General features: G+C 40.9%; 1 protein-coding gene across 1 annotated transcript in view; it reads left to right on the forward strand.

Moving 5' to 3' along the window:
* The first annotated feature begins 2,243 nt into the window (after positions 1–2,243).
* cplx2b (complexin 2b) overlaps positions 2,244–21,518 on the forward strand; it is a 322,298-nt gene continuing 303,023 nt past the window's right edge. Inside the window, exon 1 of the mRNA XM_078550740.1 lies at positions 2,244–2,347. The gene's annotated coding sequence lies outside the window, so the exon portion shown is untranslated. The remainder of the gene's footprint in view (positions 2,348–21,518) is intronic.

Below are 21,518 nucleotides of genomic sequence, written 5' to 3' on the forward strand. Positions count from 1 at the left end.
GAAGTGATTAATTTTTGTAGGAAGAATGGCGAGAGATGACATAAAATAAAGGGCACAACTCTAAATGGGGTGCAGGAGCATAAGAAACTGTGGGCACATGTGCCAAAATCATTGAACATGGCAAGGCAGGTTGAGAGAGCAGTTAAAAAAAAAACTGGGTCTTGGGCTTTAAAAATAGGCCCATGGAGTACAAAGACAAGGAAGTTATGATAAACCTGCATAAAACCCTGATTTGGCCTTATCTGGAGCACTGCATCCAGTTCTGGGCACCACACTTTAGGAAAGATTTGAAAGCATGAGAGAAGGTGCAGAAAAGGTTCCTAGAATAGTTCCAGGATGAGGAACTTAGCTATGTAGATAGATTGGAGAAGTTGGGGCTTTTCTACTTGGAAAAGGTTGGAATGTGATATGATTGATATATTCAAAACCATGCAGGGTCTGTACAGAGTAGATAAGGAGAAACTCTTCCAATTGGTGGAAGCATTGAGAATCAGAGGACACTGATTTTAAGCAGATTAACAAAAGAAGCAATGGCGACTTGAGGAAAAAAAAATTTTGCACAGCGATTGGGTGGGATCTGAAATGCCCTGGCTGAGAGCATGCTGGAGGCAAATTCAATTATGGCTTTCAAAAGAGAATTGGATCATTATCGGAAGGGGAAACATAAGCAGGGCTATGGGGAAAAGGCAGGGGAGTGGCACAAGTTGAAGTACATTTACAGAGAGCTGGCACCAACACAACAGGCTGAATGGCCTCTTTCTGTGCTGTAACCATTCTATGATTCTATGACATAGACAAGGGCAGCGACAACAAAATCATCATAATCATATCTATGGAACAAAATAAGAAAAATTAATTGAATCTTAGAAATTGTGCAGGGTGGTGGATTAGCTTCTTTGTCTAGCAGCCTAATAATACTAAAGGCTACAATAAGATTAGTAATTCCTGTGTGACTATCTGTTTTTCTAATAGGAAAAGAATAACACCAAATCTGTCAAGCTAACACCAGAAATTTGATTGTGTTGAGTCAGCATTTGGCGTTTCATCCTAATCTCAACATTATATTGATTTTCAATTTGCAATGGTATTAAGTTTGCAAGTGAAATGTATCTGTGCTATAACATTATGTAGATTTTTTTTAGGTTTGTAATACGTTACTTTAAACATTACTTTTTGCTGTGGCATTAGCTTTCTGTTGAAAAGAGATGAGACAGCATGACTTGCATAGAGTCCTGAAACTAATCAATCACTTTAAATGTAACATTGCCTGGAACAAAAAATATTCATGCTTAATTCGCCATTGGAAATAAAACAAGGTTAAAGGCATTACTCACTAAAATGATTCACCATGCTGTTTATTTGCATTTAAATTGTTTAACACAAGTTTGCTGTATAAAAATAGACTTCTAACTAGCTGCAAGGAAATATTTTAACACATATGTTAGTGTATTCTATGAAACCAGAATTACCGATTTTTAATTGTATTCCAGGCGTCCTGATCCAACGATTAGGTTTTGTCAAACTAGCAATTCGCGTTTCTGAAAAGCAAGTAAATCAATGATTAAATATCAAATAAATAAGATTATCTGAAGTAAGAAAATAGAATACGTTCTGCATGTCATATGCAAAGGAATAGGTTTTGGTATCACCGTTTGCAGCTATTGGTTCCTTTGATTTCTTCATCGTGAATTTTTAAGCCTTCCTGAATTTGTTTCCTAAAACATCTGAGGAACTTATATTTACATTTTAGAATTGTTCGAGACGGGGAGCATTACAGCCTGGAAATTCTTAAACTGTTTAAATTTCCCAGAATATAACTTTAACCACATAACCAGTGCTCCATGAAACGACCTTTATTGTCGCCGTTATTGTTACTTCTTAACTTCAGATAACTAAGCACACAGTGTAATCACCAGTATTGCTCGTGCAATAAATACCCCATCCAGCTCTCTCGTTATCTCTCTTTATGCCTCAGTTGTGTTTATTATTACTTCAAGAATACAGAGTTTGGAGTTAATGGATGAATAGATTCCCCTTATCTTTCAAACACTTCTGCCTCGTACGTGACGGGCGGGTCACCTGCGAATAAAAAACACATTTGTTGACTGTATGATTTCGCTTCAAGTGAACAATCGCGGGGCGGGAGGGAGGTGAGTACACATCCGATAAATGTACAGATGTGTCAGTTTATCTAAAGCAGACGGCATAATGAGCTATTTTTAGCAGTGTCTTTATTCCGGCAGCTGAAGTGGGGTAGAGCAGGAACGGAGAGGACTGTTCTTATTAGAACTGGAAGACGCGAAAGGAGCTGTTTCTTCAGCACCAAGGTCTTCAGTACGTCAACAAGGTTTGCATCTTTTCTCCAACCCTTCTCTCTCGAGCAACAAACTATTTCTAATATTTGGGTTTGGGCGTCTCAGTCCCATTTTCACAATAGGGCCCAACCCTGTTGCAGACTCAGGAATTCCATGCATGCATGACACCACGATCACTAACAATAATTTCAGTATATACAAGGGCTTTATTGATTTCCGCCTCCTTTTTGATATTAGAGAATAATAATGCCCGAGCCTGCTGTGTTTAATTGGAATTTTAAAGACAGCGACTCATGTGTACGAACAAGGCATTATACCATTGTGCCGATTACGTTTGCAGCCCACTGGGTGTAAATAATCCGGGACATACACACACCAAGCGGAAACTTGAATGTAAGGCTACAGTAATTGAAGCCTGAGTAAACACAACTGTCAAGAGCGACGATCTTGCCGATTTCCCCCAACCTTGTAATAAGGCTTACCATGTCCAATGACAGTTAGGGGTAATATTCAAGTAGTGAACATTAACATTGCTAAACGTTAGTTGAATCGCATCAGTGCTTCCGTAATGGTGAAGGTTTTGATTCTCCCAACCGCTCCCCACAACCCGTCAACATGACACGGGATCGTACAGTCATTCACATTACAGCAAAGATTAACATTCATGTGCAGCTTCGAGTTTTAATGCATCGCCGTAGAGAAGGAAGTTGTATTATGCACCTCGGGGCTTATAGTTGCAATGTGTTGGTGTATAAGCAACAGAATAGAATGGACAATTGGTCTTCACAGTTGTTCTATAAATGCAGTGAACAGTTAGCAATCTTGATAAAAAAAACAGGTCCACCGGAAGAGGTGAACAGCATCCAAAATACATTCGCACGATCAGCTACAAATGATTAACAATTTGTAGACGCTACAGCCGACTCCATATGGTGTCAGTGTATTGTCTGCGATGTTTCTGAACACATAACATTGTTAACACCAGAGTATTAGAGTTGCAAGTGTAAATGTTAACCAGCATCTTGAATAGTTCGAAGGGGAATTTTTTTCTGTCAAAATAGTTGATGGTTACATTAGTTCAACACTAAGGATCAAATTTATGGTCCTAGGCAAGGAGGTTACATTTTTTTAAAAGCTGCATTTAGACAGTTACGAACGCCTATCAGGTTAGCTCCAATTATTGTGTTAATAGGATTGCACAGATAAATGCAGAAGTATAGGGCGGTTTGTCTGCTGATCTTTCACTTAACCTTTAGACATAAGCCTTTGAAGGCATTGTTCAACTAGTGGTACAGGCAATTAACTAAAGATTGAACTGTACACCTCCAACCCCCAAGAACAGCTCAGTCGTCACCTTTAGGCTTTTACCTTTCAAAAACTTCATTTACACGTAAACAAAAATAAACGCATTCCTAACTCTGAATTTTACTTTTTTTGAGTGAATAGTGCCTTATAGGATTAGTTTGGTTGTTGGACTAAAAGGGTTATCCCTAGGCATATTACTTAATGCGATTTATGTTTGAAAATATTTGGGTGGTTTAGCCCAAAGGGTAGATTATATTATTCTCCAAAATTCAGATTATGGATAGATGCTGAAATGACAATAGAAATGTCATTAATGTTGTCTTTTATCAACACAGCTTTCACCAGACTCATTTTAAACAGACTTGCATTTCATTTAACGTTCTATGAAACACAGTTGTGCATCATCACAGATCAACAATGAATATATTTAACAAGTCTACATGATATTAAGTTATATATGGATTTCATATTTTTGCAAATTTTGTGTTTTATGTAATGGTAAATTGTTGGCATAAGTACTATTAAAGATAAATATTCAATATAATACAGTATATTTAAGAATTGCTTATGAACATATTTATTTTCTTGCTAAAGCTGAAAAGATGCCTGAGAATTTGAGCAAACTAAATGCAATCCATCTGTATTTCTCAATATTTACAACTAAAGATGCAAAACTCAAAGATTTTTCAACACCACAAATTGGTATCAACCACATTAAAACTTATTGTTATTGATATAATCAGCTTAATTGCCAAAAGGAAAGTTAGAGATAATTTTCCTGACTTTTGTCTTGAGAAATGTCCTCTTTCCTAGTGCAAAGAGCAATTTACAACCCACATTGGTAGGTATCTAGGGGAATCAAGGGATATGGGTACTGGGCAGGAAAGTGGAATTGAGGACAAAGATGATCTTACTGAGTGGCAGAACAGCCTTGAGGGGTGGTATGGATTAATGCTGCTCCTGTTTCTTTTGTTCAAAGAAAATTGTATTGGAAGTAGCACCAGGACTCCTGCAGCCTGGAGGGTTTTTGAGAATTCCAGACTGAAGATATATGTTCGTTCATGCACTTCAATTACCATACCACATGACCTTTGAGCCCAGAGGCCTTCCAGCAGCAGACAGAAGGCCACAGTGCCAGCAGCTGGAAACATAACTGAAGGTATGAAAAGCCTTCAACTGTGCTCAAAGTTCTTCCCCCTTTTGCTGACACAGGCCATACCAAGAAAATATGGCCCATAAACATAAGTAGGGGACAGGGGAACAGAATAGATTAGGGTGAAGTTGTAGTAAGAGTGCAGTTGTACTAACTGTTTCCTATTAATACAAAATGTACAAAATTGTGAAATTGAATGCTATCTTCTCAGGCAGCTATGTTTGTGCAATAAACATGCCCTATGCAGCATGACCTGTAACCTAAAAATATTTAAAATGTTGTAATTTTGCTCTTCTGTTAATGTAATTCCATATTGCAGTTGCCTTTTTTCTTAAACTAAAGACTGTCACTGGCAGTATCACAGATTAACCCATGCAGCGTAGATTTACCAGAATGATGCCTGGACACCAATGGGTAAAGTATAAGGAGAGAATATAGAAACTAGGATGGCAGTTCCTGGAATTTTGAAGGTCATGGGGTCAATTGATTGAAATTTTCAAGGTATTAAAAGGGACAGATAGGAGGATAGAGAGAAAATATGACAGAGGCATATTCTAAAAATTAAAACCAGACCTTTCAGGAGTGAAAATAGAAAATACTTCTATATACAAAGGATGGTAGAAGTTTGCAGTGCCTTTTGCAAATGGCAATTGATCAATCATTGATTTCAAATCTAAGATTGATAGATTTTTTGTTAACCAAAGGTATTTAGGGATATGGGGCAAAGGCAAGGATATATAGAGTTAGGTTGCAGGTCAGGCATGATGTCATTGAATGGTGGCGGAACAGACTTGAGAGGCTAAATGTCCTGTTCCTATGTTCCTATAACTCTTGGATCGATCTCCTGTAATACTGTAGCACTTATCTGCTGAACACATGTTCACTCTTTTGATTCTTTGTACTAATCACAAACAAGATATGAATGTACAATATTGATGAGCAAGAAAGGGCAATGTGGTCCACCAGAACTGTCCCCATACTATCCTGGTGCAACTGAACATCATACTCTCTAATACTCCCTTCCTACCGCCAACCACAAAATCAACTGGGCGAAGCTAAACAATAAAAATATCCGTGGGCCAATTCAAGGAAAAAAATTGGGGAATTTCCTCGCTGACCTGAAAAGGCAATCAAAATTAATTTCAGAAAGTACTGTGACCATAACATGCATTACAGCAATATCTCAACAATCCTTTCTACACTGCAAAATCAGCTACAGCTGGGAAACTGTTCAGCCCTCTTTTGAACACATGCAGTGAAGCTGCATTTACTGCATGAGCCAGAAGCTTATACCCACAGGTATATTCTGTCACCTAAAATAAAATCAGAAAATGTTGGAAACACTCAGCAAGTCAGGCAAAGAAGAACAGAGTTAATGTTTCAGGTCAATGACCCTTCATTTCAATAGGTGCTGCCTGACCTACTGAGTGCTTCCAGCATTTTCTGTTTTAATTTCAGATTTCCAGGATGTTCAGTATTGCAGCATCTGTTTTTGCAGCAGACATGGATTGCTTCAATAGAGTCACGAATGGTCCTGAACATTGTGCAATCATCAGCGAAAATACCCACTTCTGACCTTATGATGGAGGGAAGGTCAATGATGTATTAGCTGAAGATTGTTGGGTCTAGGACACTGCCCTGAGGAACTCTTGCAGCAATGTTCTGGGACTGGGATGACTGATGTCCAACAACTGCAACCATCTTACTTTGTGCTAGGTATGACTCCAACCAGCCGAGAATTTTCCCCCTGATTCCCATTGAATCCAGTTTTGCAAGGGATCCTTGATGCTACACTCGGTAAAATGCAGCCTTGATGTCAAGGGCAGTCATTCTCATCTCACCCCTTGAGCTCAGCTCTTTTGTCCATGTTTGGATCAAGACTGTAATGAGGTCAGGAGCTGTATGGCCCTGTTGGAACCCAAACTGGGTGTCAGTGAGCAGGTTATTTCTGAGTAAGTGCTGCTTGATAGCATTATCAATGACCCCTTCTTACACTTTGCTGATGATCATGAGTAAACTGATGGGGCGGTAGTTGGCTTGGTTGCATTTGTCCTGCTTTTTTGGACAGGACATACCTTAGCAATTTTCCACATTGTGGAGTAGATGCCAGTGTTGTAACTGTACTAGAACAGCTTAGTTGGGGAGCGTGGGGAAAGTGGCGACATGTTCTGGAGCACAGGTCTTCAGTACTATTGCTGGAATGTTGTCAGGGCTCATAGCCTTTGCAGTATCCAGTGCCTTCAGCTAATTCTTGATATCACATGGAGTGAATTGAATTGACTGAAGACTGGCATCTGTGATGCTGGGGACCTCCGGAGGAGGCTGAGATGGATCATCCATCGGCACATTTGGCTGAAGATTGTAGCAAATGCTTCAGCCTTATCTTTTGCACTGATGTACAGGGCTCCTCCATCATTGAGAATGGGGATGTTTGTGGAGCCTCCTCCTCCAGTGAGTTGGTTAATTGTCCACCATCATTTGCAACTGGATGTGGCAGGACTGCAGAGCTTAGATCTGATCTACTGGTTGAGGGATCACTTAGCCTTGTCTATTGCATGCTGCTTATGCTGTTTGGCGTGCTCGTAGTCCTGCGTTGTAGCTTCACCAGGTTGACATCTCATTTTTAGGTATGCCTGGTGCTGCTCCTGGCATGCCCTCCTGCAGTGTTCATTGAGCCAGGTTTGATCCCTCAGCTTGATGGAGTGGGGGATATGCTGGGCCATGAGGTTACAGATTGTGGTTGTATACAGTTCTGCTGCTGCGGATGGCCCACAGCACCTCATGGGTGCCCCGGTTTTAGTTGCTAGATCTGTTCAAAATCTATACCATTTAGCATAGTGATAGTGCCACACAACATGATGGAGAGTACCCTCAATGTGAAGAGGGGGCTTTGTCTCCACAAGGACTGTGAGGTGGTCACTGTTGTCATTACTGTCATGGACAGATGCATCTGTGACAGGTAGCCTGGTGAGGGCAAGGTCAAGTAGGTTTTTCCCTCACCACCTGTTAAAGACCCAATCTAGCAGCTATATCCTTTAGGACTCAGCCAGCTTGGAAAGTAGCGGTGCTACCGAGCCACTCTTGGTGATGGGCATTGAAGTCCAGAGTACATTCTGTGCCCTAGCCACCCTCAGTCTTCCTCCAATTAGTGTTCAACATGAAGGAGTACTGATTCGTCAGGGGATGGGGTTGGGGAGAAGCTTGGGGGCAGGGTAAATGGTAATTAGCAGGAGGTGTCCTTGCCTATATTTGACCTGATGCTATGAGACTTTGTGGGGTCTTGAGTCAATGATGAGGACTCTCAGGGAAACTGCCTCCTGACTGTGCTGCCACCCCTGGTGGGTCTGTCCTGCCAGTGGGATAGGACATACCCAGGGATGGTGATGTCTAACATTGTCTGTAAGGTGTGATTTGGTGAGTATGATTATGTTATGCTCTTGCTTGGCTAGTCTGTGGGACAGTTCTCCCAATTCTGGCACAAGCCCCCAAATGCAGGGCCTACTGGGCTGGATGCACTATTGTCATTTTCAGTGCTTAGGTCAATGCTGGGTGGTCCACCTGGTTTGGTTCCTTTTAGATTTTGTGGTGGGTTGTTACAACTGATGGGCTTGTTAGGCCATTTCATAGGGCATTTAAGAGTCACATGTAGGCCAGGCCAGGTAAGGATGGCAGGTTTCCTTCCCTAAAGGGAATTAGTGAACCACATGGGTTTTTATGACAATGGTTTCATGGTCACCATTGCTTTAATTCCAGATTTATTAATTGAATTTAGATTTCACTAACTGCCATGGTGGGATTTGAACCCATGTCCCCAGAGCAATAGCCTGGAATACTAGTCCAGTGACATTACCACTACACCACCATCTCCCTCTAGATGTTTTTAGATTTGGAGGGGAACTTGCAGATGGTGGTCTTCCCATGTGTCTGCTGTTATTGTTCTTCTAGGTGGTAGAGGATTTAGAAACTGTTGTCAAAGAGCCTTATTTGTCTATAATTTTCAGGTATGCATCAGGACCCATGAAAAAAAAAATCAGATTATGTTAGTCATTTTGCAATCCTCGTAAAATTCTCTGAAATTTAGCGAATTTACTAATGACTAAAGTTTGCTGAGTATATTTTCCAATGTTCAAATTATTCTAAATATTGATGCTTGAAATTAATGTTTTAACTGTTTATAGTTCTTTCATGTTGTTATCCTTACTTTGTTTGTTGTTGGGTGCCACACAAAAAAATAGAAGCTATCTCCAGACCAGAGTTGGGAAAGGTTGGGTTGGTTACTTAGTATCAGATGCTCTTTAATATCAAGCTGAACCTCATCTATTTAGTTGTTAGTTTGTAGCCAACCTCCTAAAATAGAACGGAATCAGTGTGTAAAATTCTCAGCTTGAACTAAATGGAGATATGGCCTGATACAATGCCACATCAATTCCAATAATTACTACTGTTGGAGGACAGGAAAACTCAGGATGAAATGAGTTAGCAAGGAAACCAATAATTATGAATAGTGGAACTAAGCAACTTGTAACCTCCTGATTTAAATCATTACATGATTTCATATTAACACACATTTAGGACAAGAACACTCATACTATTCCTGCAAAATATTTAATACTAATTCTGTCATTTATAATAATAAACAAACAAGAGTCCACTGACAGCTAGAGCAAAATAAGTATCTTTGTCGATTATTGCAGGCTTTGATTATGTTGCTGTGGTAATGAAGGGTTGCCTTGGTAACACAATTCTACACCTCGATTTCTCAGTGTATGAAGAACTGTTTGATACAATGAGCTAGATCAGCATTTGGTCATCATTTTAGACTATAAGAAAGTTAATGTACTCAACAATAAATATTTTAGACAGAAGTATATGTCTGCAACAGATTCTCAAAAATGTTTTGTTTGATCAATTATGGATTAAATCTGTTCTTTGAAGAGGAAGGAGATTAACAAAAAAGAAAGGGCAAATATCTAGAAACCATATTGACTCTTTTTATTGTGTAAAAATTAGAACGACTCTTATTATGTTCCAAAATTATGTTTACATAGGCAATATTACGAAGCAATGGGTGGCAATTAATGATCATGGAGTTGGGCCCATCCACTGGCCCCCACAACCCAATTTAGTGCCAATCAGGCACCTGCTTGGTTGGCAATGGGGTCCTCAGTACCTTCAGAGGGAATGTCCCACCTCTGAGAACTGCCAGCCAGTCAGAGGCTGGCAGCTGTCCACTACCAGGAGCACCACCAGGACCAGTGACCACTTTTGGTACTGCAGGAGGCCCAGGTTGAAGGTTGTTGCTGGAGCCCTGAAGGAAATGTAGGAAATGAGAGATCACTGGGGCCAGTCAGGGAGGCTGCAGCAAGGGCAGGCAGAGGGGTATCCTCCCACGTGAGTGGTCTGTGTTGCAAGCAACTGTCTCTGTTGGGCTGGGGCTACCCAAGTAATAGGAATCCCCACCAGGCCACAAGCACACTCATCAGTGTTTATCTGGTGGTTTGCCTATATGGCATGGTCCCCACCTATCACTAATAGAATACCCGTGGCAGCAGGTTGAGGCCCTTAAATGGCCACTTATGGGCCTCAATTGGTCTCCGGGCAGGAAGGCTATTCTTGACCCTATCCACCCTGGAGTTATTTGGGGTGTCAAGAAGGCAATGGGGTCTCCATTTCACACTTTCCCAGCCGATTAAATGCTCTCATGCCTGCAGCCTGCTTCCCCAGTGGGCAATTAATTCTGCCCAGTATATTAGTTAATAAACCCAAATTAAGGTTTATAGTTTTGAATTCATCAGATAAACCTTAGACCTTGTTGTAAAGATTTATATATCACCTCATTTTTACTTCATGAACATGATAGAACATTTAATCTAGTTGAATACAAGGCAGGCTCTCAGTATATCTCCTTTCGTCTAACGCATTGAAAAGTGATGGGCAATGCTCAGAACAATATCACATTATGTAGATAAAACATGATGAACTAAATAATGTGCAGTAACCAAAAGGATTTGTGTGAAAATTCAAATGTTACTGCTAGATTTACTGAAATGGGTTAGGGTGAAAACATCAAGTGCTAGACTTAATTGAATACTTGATGAAGATATTTGATAAAAAAGTAATATGTTAAAGAAGATTCTAGTGAAGCAATTACAAAGTACCCTTCCTTTCATACTTTTAAGGTTATTGGTTAAGTCCCCAGTCTGCACATTCTCAGATCTGCTAGCCATATATCTTCAAGGAGGATTGTTACACCTCTGGTACACTCAATTTTCTTGACATAACCTGGCTTCCTGGTGAATTAGCTACATGTTATAATTGCATTGGAGTTAGAGAGAGCCTGGTGGACAGTTTGCTTTTGCAGCTGAAGAAAGAAGATTTGCAGATGTGTGCAGTTAACATGAAAGAAGAAGAAAGACTTGGATTTATGTAGCACCTTTCAAGACCTCAGGATGTCCTAAAGCACTTCGAAGCCAATTAAGTCATTTTCAAATGTAGGGGAAGAAATACAAAGTAAAATCAGTACACAGTGTTTTCAGTAAAATAAAAGTCTGCACTATGAGTGCTTTCAACAGTGAAAGATCCACAGAAATTATAACCATTGAAGTTGCATTGACAGTGCAGTTTTATCATTCACCAAGGTGTATACAAGTAAGACAGATGACAGGAATATTGCCAGAGATTTGGCACCAGCTGTGTTGTGTTTATTTTTCTGAAATCTAATGCCTGCCTTTGTGCAAGGCTACACAAATAATGTTGACAGAACTCCATAAAGCAGAGTCAAGTGGTACTATACCACCAGAAGTAAGACAGTTTTATGCATGTTATGTAACTTACTTAAAATACATTGATCTTTAAATTAGATGAACAGTAAAACAGTGCTACCTATATAATGTTATATTAAACTAACAATCTGACTGCCAGAAAAATGTTCTCATTGCTGAAAGTTTTCAGGCTGCAAAGGTCAAACATTTTACATTTGAAATGAATGGTGACCAGGCAAACTATAATGACATTTTAGATTAAACCTCGGACTAAACAATTGCAGCAGCTGTTGCATCACAGAGTACTATGGGATGAGCAACAAGGTTTATGAGAAGTGCAGGTGATTGTGATATCATGAGTTCCACCTAAGTGGGTCTCAGAAGAGTGCTTTCTATTTTTACACACTCACAAATAGAAGAATTACAATACTAGGACATAACGGTTTGTGTAGTTATCCCATCAAATATACTAAGCACTTCAGTAATAATTGCCTTTCTAGAGTAAATGCCACAACACTGATGTGTTATAAATGTGGCAACTGTAGGATGACTTATTTCCAGCACCAAGGAATTGCGTATTTTTGATGACTTTCAAAGTGAAGCACGTTAAGTATGGAATTGGAAGACGTTTCCACTTTCAACACACAGGCCTAGAAATCTGGCTTGTTTTCTGGCATTAAATGACCTACAATGCTCCCAAGATGACTAGCAGGAAATGCACGTTCATTTCCAGCCAAAAACATACTGCTCACCATATTGGTGAAGGTGCAAGTGGCAGGAATGGGCAGTAGGCAGCTTTTTGAGTGCAGAATAATCTACTTAAATTAGGGTCCTGTGTATCTTATATACTGTCTGAGTCACTATTAATGAACAGTGCACACCTTTCACCGCTCCCTGCCCTCATCCCATCACCGTGCACCCATTTTTTGGGAGCAATTGTTTTGCTTGGCCCAATGTAAGGATTAAGCTCTTTCACTGAAGATGGCATGAGATGCAGTGTAAAATGACCTCTGCTCCAACACTCAGGAAATTCTCTAGGTATCAGTGACTGGAGTCTTTAATATGAATAATATTTAAGATGAACAATTTACAAAGTAAACCAATTTTCAATTTAAATGAGCTGCTTGGACACTTTGGAGCCATCCACCAGAAAAAATACAGGACATTTCTCGCAGATATCAATCATTGCAGAAAAGGTACTGGCCCGGATTGTTGTAATATTTACCTCAGGTGCATATTCCACACCTTATCCACATATTAGAAAATAAGCTTGAGAGGACATTATCAATGGGATCAATGCTATGACAGTTATCTGTTGAAACTTGCAGGAGGCCAGGAACCAGACAACAGTAGAAATTGACCTTAAACTGTCAGACAGGGGAAGTGGTAAACCAGAAAAAATGTGTACCAATCATGGAAAGCAAATATTCCTTAGGCTTTGCTCCATTTGTTAATATTTATTTCTAACTGTGCAGAGAGTAACAGCAAGTTCAGATAATTGGTAACATTTCCAGTCAAATATAGTTTATTGTATTAAATAATGTACAGGTCCAATAATGTTGTACAGTCTGTGTAACTGTCCAGACTGTTGCAAAGTTGGTACAATGAGTACTTGTCCAGCCAGTGCATGGCATTTCTCAGTTTGCCGTGAAAGACAATTAACTGAAATCAGAGACAATCAGATATTTTCTAACCTTCTGCACACATATTTCCTCCTCATTTGTTGGCTCATGCAATTGGAGTGTTTGATCTTCAATGGCCATTCCTGACTCAGTCCAAGATAAGCTTCTTCCCTATGCAGCAAACTACAATCATTAGGCACACTTTAGCTGATTCACTGAATTTAAGATTACACAAACTCAGGGGAATTTATGGTTTGCAGGGATTCCCACCTCCATGAAAATGTTTACCGCTCCTGCAAGGCATTTAACACTCGGCGGGACATTAAACGGCTCAGGGTTAGTCTTCTGCCTCCATATCAGAAGGATGGCCCACCTCCAAGTGTTGTCAACCAATTAGATGGCTGGCAGCTCTCAGGTCTTAGCAGCACCACCAGGAGCAGTGCCCATTGCTGGGACTGCATCCAGTCTCTTGTGAAGATTACCACTAGAGCCAGATGGCAAGGTAAATTAGAGGCTTTTGCAGGGCCAGGACAGGAGGCTCCAGCATGTGGGCAGAGGGGGTTGGGGTCCATGATGCACAGTCTGGGGGGGGGGGTGGGGGGGGAGAGGTGAGGGAGAAACTGCGCAGTGGGGGTGGGGATGGTGGGGGTACAAGCCTCCAACAGGCCCTCGGAGTGAGACCTTGCGGGCTTCAAACCTAGCTCCCTACTCTAGCTGCCGTATGAAAAATTCGCAGTGGTGGGCCTCAATTAGACCAAGCGCAAGTGGGCTGAGTGATGCCTCGCCTGCCATTCATAAAGTTGCGGTTGGAATAGGAGCACGTGGATAGGGCCTTAGGGCTGCCTAAGCATCATGCCTAATTTTATGCCCCTGCCTGCCTGCCAACCCAGCCTCGGGGGAGCGTAAAGTTCTGCCCACGCTGTGACATATTGTCCACCTTTTCCCACTTCCATCTGAAAAGATTTAAACACGAATTCAGTGTGCATGCCTATTTAATGTAAGGGCGTGTTTTCTTGAGTTGCTTTTGATACTATACTCTTTGGAAATCTGTGGATTTTGTGGCAGGAACTTGAGCTACATTTTCCAGCCATAACAAATCACCAACGATCAGCCTTGTAGTTGGTCTAAACTGCGTTCAAATGTTGAAACCATATGCAGCAAGCTGAGTAGAAACAGGTAAGAGGGTGATCACAGGACTGTGGTGTAGAGTTTATGTGTTGATTGCAATTGAGAAATTGCACCCAGGATGCTTTGAAATTGTGCTAATTAGTTTAGGTTCTGTTAAAGTTTCTTTGCTTTTGGATTTCATTTGTAATTATGCAATTGGGCAGCAAGATCAAACAAATTGTTTAATTTCTTTCTTTCCATTAAAATATATTTCTTAATGTATTTAGATGTGATAACCAGGTGCAGCTTTATGACAACAGTTCAAAATGGATTTATCAGCAAAAGCAAACATTTTTAAGAAGGGTGCCCAGTCCTCACTTAGTGAGCAATCTGATTTCAAACTGCTGAAAATGACTTTAAGAAAACTATGTTGAGCAAGTTAATAGTTTAACTGGTGTACATTAGTAATAATGAAATACTTTTAATATGTGCCTACTAGTTCCTGTATATCTTAGAAAATAAGCACAAGTTGAAAAGCCTTCCTGAACCAATGCAACTCGAGATGTGGCCAGTTTTCCAGGTAGGGGTATAGTGACGGGTTGGCATTGTGATTTGGGAGAGCAAAGTACCCTAGAGGCAAAACATGAAAGGTGGCATGAATGGGTGACAGGGAGAAGAGGAGACAGAAGAGAAGGGCTCATGTGGGGTCAAGAAAAGAGATTAACACAAGATAGAAATAATAAGCTTAGGTACTGAGCAGCAGCCAAATGCATATGCAAATGGTCATGGGGATTTCAGTTTACACAAGCATGGCAAAGATTTGGATAGATATGTCCTTTGGCTGTAAACAAATATTTTGAAGGAGAAACTATGAAAGTTCTGTATTTTTAGAGAATGGTGGAATGAAATTGACTCCTACACAGGACCGAGGAAGCTGGGGGCATCATTAAACCAGTGTCTAAATTTGAAGACAGTTGTGAAGGGCAATTCAGTGGAGGAGCAGAGCATTAGTGAGTGAACTACTGGAGGATGTCCAATAAGAAGTACAGAACTGAACAGATGTGGAAAGTTGACCATTAGCCAACAGAGGTTAGCCAAAGGTAAAGGATATCAATGGATTGCCTTGACAGATTTGCAAAGTAGAATAGCTCATTAAGGATCTGGCAGCACAGGAGCATCTTAGTCCCTCTAGTCTTTTTGGTTCCTCTGGTCCTAAATTCATCCTCTGTGATGGGGTTGTAATGCACAATATGTTTATATAAGTTTGATACTAATCTTACTTTTTTATCTCTTCATGGGATGTGAGCATCACTGGCTAGGCCAGTATTTATTATCCATTCCTAATTGCCCTTGAGAAGATGGTGACGAGCTGCCTTCTTGAACCACTGCAGCTCACACGCTGTAGCTACATCCACAGTGCTATTAGAAAGGAGATTCTGACCCAGTGATAGTGAGGGATTAGTGATATAGTTCCAAGTCAGGATGGTGTGAAGCTTGGAGGGGAACATGCAGGCAGTGGTGTTCCCAGGCATTTGCTATCCTTGTTCTAGGTGGTAGAGGTCATGGGTGTACAAGGTGCTTTCAAAGGAGCCTTGGTGAATTACTACAGTGCATCTTGTAGATGGTGCACAGTGTTGCCAATGTGTACCTGTGGTAGAGGAAGTTAATGTTTAAGGTGGTGATGGGGTGTTGATCAAGTGGGCTGCTTTGTCCTGAATGGTGTCAGGCTTCAAGAGTGTTGTTGGAGCTGTACTCATCCAGGCAAATGGGGGGTATTCTATCACACTCCTGACTTGTGCCATGTCGATGCTGGATGGGCTTTCGGGAGTCGGGAGGAGAGTTACTCGCTGCAGGATTTCCAGTCTCTGACCTGCTCTTGTAACCATAGTATTTATATGGCTAGTCCAGTTAAGTTTTCAGTTAATAGTGACTCCCAGGATTTTGATGATGGTGGATTCGGCAATGGTAATGCCGTTGACCATCAAGGGGAGATGGTTAGATTCTCTCTTGTTGGAGATGGTCATTCACTGGCACTTGTGTGGCATGAATGTTACTTCACCTGATCAGACTCTAGGGGGAATTGGGGTTCTCCAGTGTCCATTTCAAACCTCATTTTAAAAGTTCTCATTGATTCCTTTTGAGCGGCTACACACTTCTAAAATTTAACCTTAGCTGATTTAAATGTTTAGAGTGCAAATGCTCCTGATTGCATTCTCCAAAAACATTTAGTCCTTAAATTTCCATGAAGATTGATCCACTCTCTGTTTTAATTTCAGCAGGCACTCAGTAGAACCCCTGATAAAACAGAGGGAAATGGGCATCTGTGCTGTTTTTTAAGTTACAGCTGGAGATCAGGACAATCCGTGTGGCAATTTGGGGAATTAAATTTTAATCCCTGAGAGCAAATAACTAATCATCCCAAAACCCCATTGGCCCGGATCTTCCGCTAAGTGGCAATCACTGTCGGATTGCCACTTCAACCGTACTTTTCTGTGCCCCGGCACAGCTCCCCATTTCTGGCTGAGTCTTCTGAGCTTGGCTTCTCCAGAAATGTGGAGCATACAGTCTACTGGATAACTCTAACACAGTGGAGTAGCGTGGGGGGGTAAGACAGGACATGCCTCCTTTTTACAGCACTAGCTGCCATAAGGTAAGTTTAATTGTCCAATGTGAATGTTAATGAATGGGTGAATGGATGAGTGGATGAATGAAAGAATTGGAGGGTGGTAGGGTGGCACGTTGGTGAGGTGGGTAGGGCAGCAGGTTGGTAGAGTGACAGGTGGGTAGGGTAGAAGATGGATGAAGTCAGTAGGTGGTTGAGGTAGGTGAGGTGGGTAGGTGGGTTGGGCGGGGTAGTTAGGTTGTGTTGGGGGGGGTGTAGTCGAATAGTGGGGATAGTCAGGTCTGGCTGGGGAGTAGTCAAGTCGGATCAGGAGGGGTAGTCAGGTGGTCGGGGGTTAGCGTGATCGGGAGGGATTGATGGGAGGGATTGGGGGGTTGGTTGGGAGGTTGGAAAGGGGTGGTCAGGTGATCAGAGGGTGGTCAGGTTGGGCGGGTTAGTCAGATGTCATGACGTGACAGATGATGTGTGGCAGGCAGACCAAATCAATGAGGGAAACCTCGTCACGCTATCACAATGGTTTTGCAATTTGTATTTATTATGAGATGTGTGCACTGAATTCAGAAGTGATAAGTCCACCAAGGCCTTTAGAGATTTTAAAAATTAAATTAAAATATTTATTATCAAAATAAAAGATTTCAAGCAAATACATAAGACTACAATTACTACTATAATAACTCCTAAAATTCCTAATAAACCTGATCCCCAGTTATATTCCCTTTAAGACATCTGTCCAAAACAAACTTTAAATTTAAAATAAACTCATCAAGTTAACACAATACCCTGGACAGTGGAATTCCAAATAGCTTTTCTCCAGCTTCTGTTTTGCTACACAGCAGACTTATGCACAAATACTGGAGGCTTCATTAAGGCTATTTCATACACTCCTATTAGATCTCACATGGCCTTCTCTTGACACATAGCCTTCATTCTCCTTAACATATGTTTCTCTCTTTTTCATATATAAATTCTACTGTTTCATATGTCTTTGAAATTGTATCTCCCTCATAATATAAAAACTTTCATGTCGTCACTATATATTATCAGTAACCTTTGAGAAAAATAAACACATTCCTTAGTCTTGGTTTTCTGGCTAGTTGTAAACAGATTAAATCCCATTAAAATCCAAATATCCCTTCATTTATCTAAAATGCACATTCCCTTCACATTTTACATGCTAAGCCAGCATCCACGTTTACTCATTAGCCTGTCAGGCACCTAGCTTCTTTTGATGATTTAAACTTGCAGTCTACTTGACTCCAAATGTAATTAAATCTCAGACAGGCAGGCCCAACTATACTTAGCCCCATAAACCTACTTCACAATAAACAAGAAAAATTGTATGAAAATTGTTATACTTTCATGACACAGGTCTGGGGTAGTTGGGGAGTCAGGGAGGATAGTGGGGGTGGTCAGGTGGGTAGTCACGCAGTGGGGAGTAGGGGGTCAGCGTGTGTGTAATTGGAGGTTCAGTTCTGTAGTTACCCAGGAGTTAGACCAGAATTTTCTTGGGGCAACAATCAAGATAAGTAAGTTAGAACAGTCCAAAGTCTCTGACTCTAACTCCAGAATCAAAGACTTTTGTGGAGGGCCCCGGGGAGCAGGGGAATTGCCCATTGGAAGTTCAAGCTTCCTGGGTCATTCCCTCGAAGGTTAATGCACCAGAACTTCTGCAGGGTCCTGACACACATCCTGAGTCGCACGTCTGGTCTCCCACAATCCGGAGACCGGAAGATCTGGGTCAAGGTTTTCTTCTGACGGTGAGAATTCCAGTTGGAGAATGCCACAACAAATAAGATACAGTCAAACATAACCAGTGCAGAATCTTCTCATCTCAGACTGGAAACTGTAGCACCCTTTGAGAACGTAAACCTAATAAACACTCATTGCAAAGCAGTGCTCGCTTATTACATTCTTTTCATCTCCGAGTTGACTTTTCAAAAGGAAAGAATGACATCAGCTAGCACTTATGGGAATTCTTTTTGTGATGATGGCCTCCTGTTGCATTACTGAAACAATTGCATTGCTGTCTAAGGTTGCAAAGCATTAATAATTGAAGTACGGCTAAGGTATCAAATGTTAGAGAAGACTTTCACTTCCTGCCATTATTCCAACTCACTACTAAGATCACAACAATGTATGACAATGTATGACAATTTACATTTGCTGTCTATCTGCTTTGAATAGTTTTAAAACCCATGCCCTTGACCATACACGTACAATGTCTCAAATCTGGCTATCTGAAAACTGGAGCTGGCTAAAAACCGAAAAAATTGATGCACGGCAGCTTATAAAAATTTTTGTTATTAAATGGGTAAGAAAACTTACCCGGACAATTTGGCTAGGTGCTATGTTGATGCAGTGGCACACCAGACTAGTTATTGGCTTTGTATGCCTGTCTTTTCCCGCACTCTGAGTGGCCCAAGAGACCCTTGACCCCACCCAGACTTATTCATTTGATTTCATGCATGTCTTATTAATTGAATTAAGATTCCAATTTTTTTCTCTGAAAACCACTAAGAACTGAAACCTGGAGCTTACTCGGTCCCGAGGTTGTTGGTTTTGAGACACTGTGCCTGTAAACTGAAACACAGAATTTCAAAATGCTATCTCAATTACTGGTCAGAGTTACACAGTAGGCATATCTTTTCAGCCAAGTTTTTTTTTGTTTTTAGATAGAATTGTAATTAATAACTTCTATTTAAAGATGTTTGTGCCAACAACACCGACTCTCCAATAATTTACATTATTTTGGAAAATAGTCATTGATCAAAATATCTCCATAAAGCAGTCATTGAGTGTAGTAAGTTATGTTCAAATTTAAAACACTAATCATAATAGCGATAAAAGACAAAATAAATGCTTTTACCAAATTTTGAAACACTGTTTGCAGTTAATAACTTTCATGATCTCTATTCAATTTTCTCTTCTCTATTTCCATAGTCAGTCTTTATGCATGCTGTGGGAGAAGGGATGGATTGAGGGCCAATTCCAGTTGACTGCTGACAGGCATCTGTGAGTCAGTGAAAGGAAAATTATCCAGAGACACTATTAAACTGTTAAAACTTAACTGCACTACCCATTCTTAAAATCAAAATCCACTAGCATTGCAATATGAACCATAGGGAAAATGTTAACAAGCAATGCTTGGCAAAGAAATGAGTGCAATTGGTGTTAAAATCCAAGCTGTACACTTATCACTCATTTCCCACCCTGCAGCTATTTTGACACCACAGTTTTCTAAGGTGAGTGACTCAAGAAGAGCACCGTAAATACATGCAAAGATAGGACCAAGGTGCTATTTTAACTGTTTACTGAGCATTAAAATGGAAGCAGCACTCCTCTTGCAGCTCCCGGTGGGCAGCCTATACAACCCTTTGGCTTCCTCCAGGGTGTTTAAACACCCCCCTCTTATTACACTTAAGTTCATCATAGGCTCTACCCAACACAGTTAATTAACTGAGGAATGGCAGGGAATACTTTAACCCTGCATGCCTCAAAATAATGAACAAATCTTTAGACCATCTACTTAACATTACATCCCACAGAATACAATCTAGCTGATGCGATTGTCATGGTAGCAGCAGCTCATTCAATTAGTTGACTGTACTTATCTTTAATAATACCATAAAATATTAAATAATAATAGTCAGTAGTGGAGGAAGTAGAACACTTATCTGGAATTTGCAGAAAATTGAAGTTGGCTTTTCCTTAGAACTGTGAAACAACCAGGCAGCTGAAGTGCTGTCTAGCCTTAGCTCAGTGGCTTTTCAAGCCTCAGTGGCTTCACATGGAGCAGGCTAATGTCAGCTCATCATCATTGCACCCACCCACCATTTAAATCAGCATGCAAGTTAGTTTTCTCACACCACTGTTTTTTTTTCTCACTTTTATTATATTTTGAAGTTAAAGAATCATTTGGGAGAACTGTCAATTTACTACATGCTGTAAAACATGACGTAGTAGCAAAAGTAAGTAATATATTAGCAAACAAAATAAAAATATAGTAATCACATAAGGTGCAGCATGAAAAATAGCAAAGGACAGTTTTAACTTGAGGCACACAACAGTGGGTGGTGGGGAGAAAGTGCTGTTACCAGGCCTGATCAATCTTGGGACTCAGTGACATGCAGCGATCAGTGGGTGTAATGTAGGCTTCCCACTGCAGCACAGGTTATGGGAGGGCAGGAAGTCGACCAGCTGGTACAGTGATCCAAAAGCAAAATACTGCAGATGCTGGAAATCTGGAATTAAAAACATCAAATGCCAGAAATGTTCAGCACCTCTGAAGTGAGAAACAGGGTTTTCAGGTGATGATCTTTCATCTGAACCCATTCTGTTGGGAGGTCATACCTGAAACCTTGGGGTGAATTTTACAACACCAACCCCCCGCCTCCCCCCACCCACCCCGGGCCAAGTGGCAAGGGCTTGTAACCTAGAATGGTGGCCTGACTGCTGCCTTCCCACCCACCCCGGAACTGTCTCCCGTATCACAGTGGATGGGCAAGATGTCAGGCAGGCCGCCCACCTGCCCAACCTTAGGCATATTGAGGCTAGGCTACTCAAGGGCCTCATTCCATCTCTGCTGCAATTTTTCATCCATCTTGGGAAGGCAAGAGCCTGTTTTCAAGTTTC

Source organism: Cetorhinus maximus, chromosome 10 (assembly GCF_964194155.1).
Source record: "Cetorhinus maximus chromosome 10, sCetMax3.hap1.1, whole genome shotgun sequence".
Taxonomy (NCBI): Eukaryota; Metazoa; Chordata; class Chondrichthyes; order Lamniformes; family Cetorhinidae; genus Cetorhinus; species Cetorhinus maximus.